Source organism: Dermacentor andersoni, chromosome 4, assembly GCF_023375885.2.
Source record: "Dermacentor andersoni chromosome 4, qqDerAnde1_hic_scaffold, whole genome shotgun sequence".
In the NCBI taxonomy this organism is placed as follows: Eukaryota; Metazoa; Arthropoda; class Arachnida; order Ixodida; family Ixodidae; genus Dermacentor; species Dermacentor andersoni.
In genome coordinates, this window is record NC_092817.1 from 189,637,729 (window position 1) to 189,648,560 (window position 10,832).

Below are 10,832 nucleotides of genomic sequence, written 5' to 3' on the forward strand. Positions count from 1 at the left end.
AATTTTTACAAGTATACATATATGTACCAAGGTTTTTAAGCTGCACATTGTGTGCTTTGCAAGAGTTATGGATCAAAATCATAGAATGACAGAAAGCTGAGCTAGTTGGTAAGGATTCATAATGGGAAAAACGGTAAGGCGTGCAGACACGGACACAAGAGAAGTGGACAACACGAACGCCATTGTACACTTCTCTTGTGTCCGTGTCTGCATGTCTTACCTTTTTTTTGCATTATGAGCAAAAGGAACTGCACTGCAGGCAGTATTTGCGCAATGTATTCCGAAGCACAACTTCGTTATCAGCACCAAACTTTTTCTACCAATAAAGCTGATTGTGTTTCACGTGTGCCAACATTGTGCTCAATCTACAATCGATGGAAACCACCTTGTTATTTTATGCCAAGATGAAGGTTGGTAATCTACAAATGTGAACAGCGATGGAAACCACCTTATTTTGTGCCGAGATGACAGTTGGTAATGAACGGTGCAAGTCCATATGTCATCCTTAATGAGTCAAACTTTCGCTGCTGTAGGGGAGCTAAAATACCAGAACGCTGAAAAAAAAGTATACGAAAACTATTCGGATAAACCAAAAGTTAGACTTCTCTCCCATGGCGTGGATATTTCAGACATTTGTGTTTGGAAGTACAATAGACTCCCTTGAGGCCATATGGGAAGTGACCCAGTAAGTAGACTCCTCAAAAATCCATCTTAACCCTATAAGATGCTTCGTACGCGCCTGTGCACATCACACAAGCACGCTTTTTAATGTTGATAGTGTTTAACTCTTTTCTGAAGCTTGGGGTGACGACTGTTTACCATCTTCAGCATCATCGTTTGCATTATGAAAAAAATGACATGTGCACTGCATCAGCACTGTTGAAATCCAGATTCCTGTTTCTTCCTGTTGTAGATTCCTGTTGTAAATGGCGTGATGCATCACTGTTTTCGCCGGCTGCCGGTTGTAGTCCTGAAATAAGAGCAACAGCAGTTTTTCACATGAATGATGCTATACCTGTTTCCACTATACACATCCAGGCATCAGAACACAGGCTATAATAGCAAAGCTGTTAGTGCAACTAAAAATGCTCGAAAACGTTATATGCCTGTTATAACAGTTTTCTGAAAAGGAAAGGAAACTAGATCACTCACGATGTTTATAGCTTCAAGAAATGCTGGAAATGTTGGAGGCAATATATAGGCAAATTTTGAAGTTTTCAATAAGTGAAACATTCCAAATCCTTGTATCCGACATTAAACGAAAGTTGAGAGTAGCGCCTTGTCCTGTCGTCTTTCTTGTCTCTGTCGTTTTGCGCTAAACAAAGTATTCATTAAACGAAACGCTTACAATGTTTCGCCACTTCGCTGGGAGGATCAATCACAGTGATTTCATACTTGGAGAAAATGGGGCCTTGCTACGAGTGACGTGTACCGAAAGCGTGAAGTCTGTAACTATGTACTTTCAAAAAGTACCGAATACTTGTTTTACACTATTTTCATGCACTATACGAACCATGTTGCTGGTTTTCCCAGTCTCCTCGGTGAACTATGCACGGCATGTTGTTCATATTTCATTGAACTAGGAAGCATGTTGCAAGTGATGCACAATAAATGCACAATCTGCGTAGAATAATTACAGCCTTTGTAGAAAAATATTTATTCAAGCATTACAGAGTGTCCAACAGCCATTATCGACAATGTTTCCCAGAGTCTTAAAAAAGTATACAAGACTCAGAGTTCCCATTTGTTCGAAAGAGGGGGCATGTTAAGTGCAGTGTCTGGGGAAACTAACCTTTCCAGCTTAATTAGGAGCGTTGCAAATGTCTAATGAACTGTCATTTGGGTTGCAATTCTGCAAAGTCGTACAAATATGACGTCTTTTAAAATGATAACTTTTCTTTGCTTGTTCCTCAGTTTCACGCCGTGACCCCGCCTACAGCAAGAGGTGACTGAGACTTGCCAGAGGGGGCATGTGACTTCGCTTGCAGTGCCACCGACGACAAAGGAGTGTTCAGTGACGTGACACAAACGCGGTGTCTACCAAGTTGACATTTCCAAATTTCCTGAGTTTTCCATGTTTTCCCTCAGTGCCTTTGCAAAATTCCCTGAGTGATGCAGAACTAAGTTTTATGTCAAGACGGGCTGAAACCATATCGCCCGATGCTGTCACTCTCTAGTAAGCATATAAAAAAAAATAAAAAAATGAGTTAATCCAATTTGAATACTAAGGAGTAGTGCTTATGTTATTCAAAAAAAGAAAAGAATAGAAGGGAGGGGGTTAGTAAAATGCGCAGCAAATAAAATGTTTTCGAAAAAAATTGCAAATTGAGTCAGACATTCTCGAATACAAATAAAACAGATGCATACAGACGCAAATATTTTCGAATATGAGCTATTTCTATCAATTGAGATTCTCTCTCAACGGCTCGTAAGTCAACCACAACTATCTTGACATACTCACAACCCGCGCACGACGCCCCAGTGTTGTGCTCCACTGTTTAAAGACTTTATTTTGGTTTGGATGAGGGACATCTGCATCTCGGCACCAGCCAACACTTTGTTTTTTGAGCTCAAGCTCCTTCAAAACGGCGGCAGCACGCTTCCTTTCCCGTTCATTCCTCAATGCGTAGCTCCTTTCTATTCTTTTCCTCCTTCCGCCACTCGTTCGCCCCACGGACCACTTGAAGCATCTTCTTGGTCAGTTGCACAGTCCACATCCGATTTTTCGAACTCCCTGGGGCCGCGAAAACGTCGGAAAAACAGGCCAGTTTTAAAAAATAAATGCATGTCATTTAGTGCCCTTAAGGGCTGAAACCGCCACAGGCCCATTCGAAAACGCTCTGAATGTCTGCCGGTACACGTATTAGACATATCGGTGCTCGTACTGCGACAGGAAATACCGGTTGCACGCGTGTGTAATAAAGGAATACATACTGTGTTCCATGGAAATAGCCCCTTCTCATGCTTGTTATGCTTCACTGCAATACTTATGTGTATGCTTCACCTAGCAACATTTGTGTACGGAGGCGAAGCTGAGTTTCGGGAACCGGCATTATGCAACGCACCGTGTTTTCCAAGCTTCTAAGCCAACCGCGAGGACCACAAAGGCGGAGTCCGTGCCATTGCTGACAGCAGCGAATTCTTTCAATAAAAACACGGCAACCAACGGCAAGAAGCTTCATAGCGAACGTCGAAGCAGCTAGGCCTAGCGTTGCCGCCGTAGTGGTTACGGCTGCCAGTGGATCTGCGTGCGAGAGTATGGGTTCCAGGCGGCAAAGTAATCAAAATGGCAGCGGTGGTGGCTTTGATTGATGCCGTTTCGGACCTGCAGTCAAGGGAAAACCTCCGGAAAATCGGACGGCGAAGAGTTCCTACGTCCGAAATTTAAGACGTTCTGATACATTGACTCTATGGGGTACGTGGTGGTGCCGCAAAGCCGTCGAAATTATCGGGAATCGGTCGTTGACTGCACACTAGAAACTCCTCTAGCCGACGACCAGGGCCTCAAAGGCGATTCATTATGATTCCTGTCTGTTACTCGAGCCAGCATTACCTCGACTTCCGACCCTTTCAATAAAATTATAGCTAATTTTCCCTGATAGAAGCACAAATTCCCCGAGTTTTCCCTGAATTTTTCCAGACTACTCAAAATTCCTGAGAATTCCCGGTTTTCCCGGTTGGTAGACACCCTGCATCCTTTCTCTATGCCCCCCTCCTTTCGTTGAATGGCAACTGCGAGTGAAGAGTGTGACTCGTTTAGTGACAGCGCCTGTTCTAACCTCTCTCTGCTTCATCTCCCCCTCCTCTATACCATTCTATATAGCTAGCCTCTGGACTTGCACGTTAGTAGAAAGACAAGCGCTGCAGTTTCTGCAATGCTTTTGCGGGGGGTCACACATAATTACAGCTGTCAAGAGGCTAATGTGGCGACGCCCAGGGAGCTCCAGAGGGTATGTGCACGTTCGACGCGGTGCAAAGTACAAGCGGATTTCTCGTGTCGCCTTCTCTGCCGCGCTACTGTCATGTATACACGCGCTCTCAATTTCATACCCTTCCACGGACCTCCGCCTACGATGGTATGGTATGGTATGACGGTGTAGACGAGCCGTTTGTAAAAATAATAAGATATATATAGCGGCCCCACAGCCACCGTAGTCCTCCATAAAGAAAGCAACAAAATCCCAATAAAGAAGGGCATCAGGCAGGGAGATACGATATCTCCAGTGCTATTCACAGCGTGTTTACAGGAGGTATTCAGACCTGGATTGGAAATAATTGGGGATAAGAGTTAATCGAGAATACCTTAGTAACTTGCGATTCGCTGATGATATTGCCTTGCTTAGTAACTCAGGGGACCAATCGCAATGCATGCTCACTGACCTGGAGAGGCAAAGCAGAAGAGTGGGTCTAAAAATTTATCTGCAGAAAACTAAAGTAATGTTTAACAGTCTCGGAAGCGAACAGCAATTTACAATAGGTAGCGAAGCACTGGTAGTGGTAAGGGAATGCAGCTACTAAGAGCAGGTAGTGACCACGGATCCGGATCACGATACTGAAATAACCGGAAGAATAAGAATGGGCTGGGGTGCGTTTGGCAGGCGTTCTCAGATTATGAACAGCAGGTTGCCATTATCCATCAAAAGAAAAGTGTATAACAGCTATGTCCTACCAGTACTGACCTACGAGGCAGAGACGTGGAGGCTTACGAAAAGGGTTCTACTTAAACTGAGGACGACGCAACGAGCTATGGAGAGAATGATGGGCATAACGTTAAGGGATAAAAAAGAGCAGATTTGGTGAGCGAACAAACGCGAGTTAATGACATCTTAGTTGAAATCAAGAAAAATAAATGGACATGGGCAGGGTATGTAATGAAGCGGGAAGATGGGGTGGGTTTAAGTGGTCATTAAGGGTCACGGACTGGATTCCAAGAGAAGGGAAGCATAGCGGGGGGCGGCAGAAAGTTAGGTGGGCGGATGAGATTAAGAAGTTTGCAGGAACATGGACACAATTAGCACATGACCGCGGTAGTTGGAGAAGTATGGAAGAGGCCTTTGCCCTGCAGTGGGCGTAGCCAGGCTAATGATGACGATGTGACCGTATAGCAACCTGCAGACTACTGAACACAGATTGGTCTATTAGCCATCTACAAGATGTCTTGGCAAGATCACCAAAAGTTGTAGAAAATCTTGAAACGTTTACACGACATCTTCAACATGTATTAGCATGATATTGAGAACTTCTTGAAGACGTCCTACCAAAATTCTGCCAGATGTCTTAAAGCGTCTTGTAGCCGTCGTGAAGACCGTCTAATGCACCGTCAAATAAGGGATGTAAGCGATTTTGCAAGACGTAGCTTTAAAAATTGCGATAGGACGTTTTGTAGCCGTTTTAGAAACGGCTATGAGATGTCTTGCAAAACGTCTTATAGCCGTTTTAAAAACGGCAATAAGAAATTTTGCGAAACGTGTAGCCGTCCTAAAATGTTTTTCCAACAGACTTGACAAGCAAGGTACGATACCTTCTAGTCAATATTTGTGTAAGGTAGCCCTATAATTTAGTAATGCAATTTATTGAGTGATAGGTCATTTAACCAATTTCTAGCATGCGGGCACAATACAGCACTTTCTGCCGCACAATATCACCGCTAGCAGTGATATTTTTGGCCCGCATTTCCCCGAACCAGGTGTAAACTGCCTTGTCCAAGGCCTCGTGCACCGGCTGAGTCACTTTCTTGTCCTTTGCTGACTTCCGTGAAGCTAGCACCTTGGCTATAGCATCCTTGGCCTTCAATAGTGTTGAAAGAGTTCGTCGGAATTCCAAATTCTTCCGCAATGACTGTTCTTTTTTTTCAAGCTTCAGCCTGGGTGATAACTCGAGCCTTCTCTTCGAGCGACAGAAACTTGTGTTTCTTTGTCAGCTGCGACATGCTTCAGCTGACGATCCAAGCGCTTCGAGAAAAATGACCAAATGGCATGCAATCGTTCATTGTCAAGCGTGCATCGCCCGAACGCCTCATTGCACCCTACCCGCACAACCGCTACTTTGTATAATAATTGGTGTTGCACACCAAAGCCATTTTCACGAAACTTCATAGAAATCACACACACACACACACACGCATATATATATATATATATATATATATATATATATATATATATATATGTATGTATATATATATATTGCGAGACAGCTTGTAAGCCTCAACGGTTTATTTTGCAGCTCGCGCGCTGAAGACGATGACGCTGGCCATGATGATGAATATATACAGATGAAGAAGATGAAGGGGTAAAATAATGCTCACAGTATATAATAGACACAGAGTATGGAGTAGAGTGGGAATTGCACTGGCCCCGTAGGAGTAACTTACACTTGTTATCCTCTTTCCTCATACCTCTGCGCTGTGCTCACGACGTTAAACGTTACGCAACAAGCGGTGAGAAGCAGCTCCGCCGCAACAAACATAGTGTGGCCTGAAAGAAAAGAAAAAATCATGCGCATTTTTTGAAGAAAGCTGCAAGTCATTCACGCTTGTTCATTGTCATGTAACACTGCTGCAAGCAGGCCCTGCACCAAGAACAAATGTCCAGCTTCCATCACTCAGATGACAGATACATCTTCATTCAAAACAGTACATTTCCACGCTATCACTCAACGTTATTTCTTTATACAGCTGTCTGCATATTACTTTGCTTTATTACTCCTTTCTGTAGTGCCTTTGGGCATTGAAAATACGTATAACAAATAAATAAATATATATATATCGTAAACAAAAAGGTCAGCTGGTCATCCGCCAGAACGCCTGTTTTACTGTCACTTTGTCTCTTCTTGTGCTCGCTGTGCAAGTGGCCGAGGCCAAGTGCACTTCGTCTACACACTCAGCCACGCTGAAAGTTTAAAGCACGGCTTGCAACCGTGCAACTTAACATGCCCAGGGAGTGAAGTCGTCATTGATGAGCCACCCAGTGCATGACCAGGGGCCCTATAACGTAAACCTATTCCAATATGTTTTTATTCCAATGCCCTGAAGTCAAATTTACATAACCGCCGACGCAAGCTTCGGGCGGTGGCCCACGGGGATGTCTGAACAGACCAATCAAACGCTCTCTTAGTTTAGAGGAGCTCACTTTTCTTCGCTTTGAAAACGAAACACATTGCCTATATTGAGTGGTTTTTCGTTTGTAATTGGCTGCCAGGAGGCGAGGAGCGTGCGGAAGTGGAAAGGGTGTCGATGGGGCCGAGGCAGCGCACTGAAAATAGATAAACGGATGAAGAGGGTGGCGCCGTCGCCTGCAATTGGTCCGTTTTCCCTTACTTTGCTTGTGGTGGCTAGTCAAAAATCGTGGCAGCATGCAACTGAAGCTTAAATGAATCATCCTCAGCAAAGAAGAGTTGGCAGAAGGACGTCGTAAACGTGCCGAAAGTGCTCGAAAACGTTACACGGCCACGCAAAAACTGTTGTTATACAGAAATAAACCCATGCTCTCCAGCAGGTGCGAGTAGCTTGTGCCTTTTATTCCTTTCGGAACGGGGCAGCCTGTGGCTATTCAGAAGAAAATTTAGTTTTGTTTGGCATATTAATGCATCTTTAACGCATACACATCACATGGGCGCAGTGAGTTCTTGTGGTTTTGTGATGTCGCGTGATGGGCAGGTGAAGTGGATGGAGCCCGAAAACTTTTGACCATTAGCTGAGGGATAATGGCGGACAGGCGTCGAATCAGAAATAACAATTGTTTTGTTCAGTCAAATCATGCATAATCAGTGTGTACATGTCATATCAGATGGGAAGCTATCGCAGTTTTCGTTACGTCGCGTGATAGGCAGGTGAAGTCTGGGTGGTCCGAAAAAGTTTTTCACCAATTGTGGAGGGCTTATTGCAGAATTCAAATAGAAAGTTTGGAATAGTTTTACCTTATAGTGTTTCTGCTCCTCTGGCGGGCGGCACTGGACGTTTCACACTGGTCGCATATCTCGCCGACGATTATCCTGGCAGAAATGTGCGCATACGGCAAGAACACAGAAGAGCCGCTTTGCGGCTCTTCTGTGTTGGGTGATGGCTGTCTGGTTGGGTGATGGCTGTCTGGTTCATTACAATGGCGCAGTCGACGAAAACGCAGCCTAAGGCAGCCCAGCCTTAAGGGCAGTCCTCGTTAATATATATGTGTGTGTATATATACACATACAGGGTGTCTACCAAGTTGACATTTCCAAATTCCCTGAGTTTTCCAGGTTTTCCCTGAGTGCCTTTGCAAAATTCCCAGAGTGATGCAGAACTACGTTTCATGTCAAGACGGGCTGAAGCCATACCGCCCGATGCTGTCACTCTCTAGTAAGCACATGATAAATGTTTACAAAAAACGACTTAATCCAATTTGAATACTAAGGAGCAGTGCTTATGTTATTCAAAAAAAAAAGAATAGAAGGGAGGGGTTAGTAAAATGCACAGCAAATAAGATGTTTTCGGACATTCACAAATACGAATAATGAGCTGCATACAGAAGCAAATATTTTCGAATATGAGCTATTTCTATCAACTGAGATTCTCTCAACAGCTCGTAAGGCAACCGTAACTGCCCTACATACTCTCACACCACACATGACACCTCAGTGTTGTATTTCGCTGCTTTAAAGAGTTTATTGTGGTTTGGATGAGGGACACCTGTATCTCGGCATCAGCCAACACTTTGGTTTTTGAGCTCCAGCTCCTTCAAAACAGCGGCAGCACGCTTCATTTCCCGTTCGTTCCTCAATACGTAGGTCCTTTCTGTTCTTGTCCTCCTTCCGCCACTCGTTCGCCCCACGGATCATTTGAAGCATCTTATTGGTGATTTGCACCGTCCACGTCCAATTTTTTTAACTCCCTAGGGGCCACGAAAACGTCCGAAAAGTCGGCCAGTTGGAAAAAATAAGTGCATGTCATTTACTACCCATACGGGCTCAAACCACCACAGACACATTTGAAAACAATTTGAAGGCCTGGTCGGTACACGTATTAGTCATATCGGTGCTCGTACTGTGGCAGGAAATACCGGGTGCACGCGTGTATAATTAAGGAATACATACTGTGTCCCACGGCAATAGCCCTTTCTCCCGCTTGTTATGTGCTCAGGAATGACCGCTCTCATCACCTCATTAAAGCAAATGGCTCGCTAGAAGCACTCGTCTATTTGCTCCCACTGACAATCATCATCCTTGTACGGGCACACTTATTTCTTTCTCATCAATTCTTATATTTTGAGACTCAAAGAGAGTTTGCAAACAAGAAGCTATGAAAGCAGAAATATCCAAGGTCACTTGCATTCCTCCACAAGCAGCCTTGACAATGGGCCATCCTGCATCAGGATGTCCATCGTTTCCTTGGCCACGCCGAAAACGGTAAGGAAGGCACTGATAACGCAGTACATCAAGTATATCCAGTAAAGTCGCAGCGACAGCTGTAATAGAAAACAGCAGGTAAATTTTGTCAGTGTGATTACTTTTCTATAAAATATTTTCACGTTTATTAGTTAGCTAAATAGGGTTTAATGGCGCAAAAGCGGCTAAGGCTATGCTGCGCCAAGCACGAGGTGTTTTATAATCCAGTTTATGAAGGAAAAGGCTGCGTTACTCTATATTTTATGTAAAAATATATTGTCATCTAAAAATTTACGGAGGTTACAGCGGATTATCATCTAAAATTAGAGAAGGGTGTAAAGGTATGTGTAGTTGACTTAATTTGTGCAAGTGTTCGTCTGTGTGTTTCAATCTGCGTACATGTCAGTAATATGTGCATAACTGTTAGTGACTCTTGACATTTCTCACATCTTGGTGTGTCTTCATTCGTAAGTAAATGATTGTGTGTGAGGTGTGTGTGCCCAATGTGTAGTCGGCATAAAACTACTTCGATGGACCGCTCCTGATGATAACATGACTTCCACTCGCCAACTATGGGTTTAATGAGATGTAGCTTGTTGTCGACACAACGGTCCCAATCGTGTTGCCATATTGTTGTTAAGGCTTTTCTAATCGCACGGATGCTATCTTTATATGGAAGTGTTATGTTTGTTATCTCTGTACGCTGCCATCGATGCACATCTATCGGCTGCTTCGTTACCCAGTATCCCAACATGGCTTGGAACCCAGCAGAAACGAATTGCCCTCCCGCATTTGTTAAGCACCACCATGTTTAAAATGTTTAAAATGTCTCCTATGAGGGGTTCACACTCAGATAAATCTAGAGCCTTCCGTGTGCTTAAAGAATCAGTGTATATGACTGCATTTTTGTGTTTATCAGTGATAATCGTTTTAAAAAACCATATAGCGTAAACTTCGGCCGTGAAAACAGAGGCTTGTTGCGGCAATCGAATGAGCGTTTCCCAATTTTCCGTTAGAGCCCCCCCACCCACGTGTTCTTTTGTTTTAGAGCCATAAGTGTAATATTTCATGTTATTTTGAGATTTGTCCTGAAGTGCATGGAATTCTTGTATCATGTGTTCGTGTGGGGTGTCTCTTTTCTGTAGATGTGTTAACGTCCAGTCGCATAACTGTGTGCAATCGTACCACGGGGACAACTGTTGTGGTTTTTTGGCAATCTGGAGGACTTCATGAGGAATGTCATGAGCCCGACAGTATTACTCATACTTTTCATATTTATTAAAGGCTTGTATGTGTGCATATATATATATTTCTTTCATGAATGAGAAGAAAGGAAACCGAGGACCAGATTTTTATTAGTCATATCATAAGAAGCCAACAAACTCGTATCTATCTATATATATATATATATATATATATATATATATATATATATATATATATGTACCCATACACCTATAACTGGGTGATCT

General features: G+C 43.5%; 1 long non-coding RNA gene across 1 annotated transcript; it reads right to left on the minus strand.

Moving 5' to 3' along the window:
• Positions 1 to 725: 725 nt before the first annotated feature.
• On the minus strand, positions 726 to 6,503 carry LOC129384731 (uncharacterized). Its single transcript, XR_008612387.2, has 2 exons — positions 6,374 to 6,503; positions 726 to 970 (listed from the first exon to the last, which is right to left on the minus strand). It is a non-coding gene; the product is annotated as an uncharacterized lncRNA (long non-coding RNA).
• Positions 6,504 to 10,832: the final 4,329 nt, after the last annotated feature.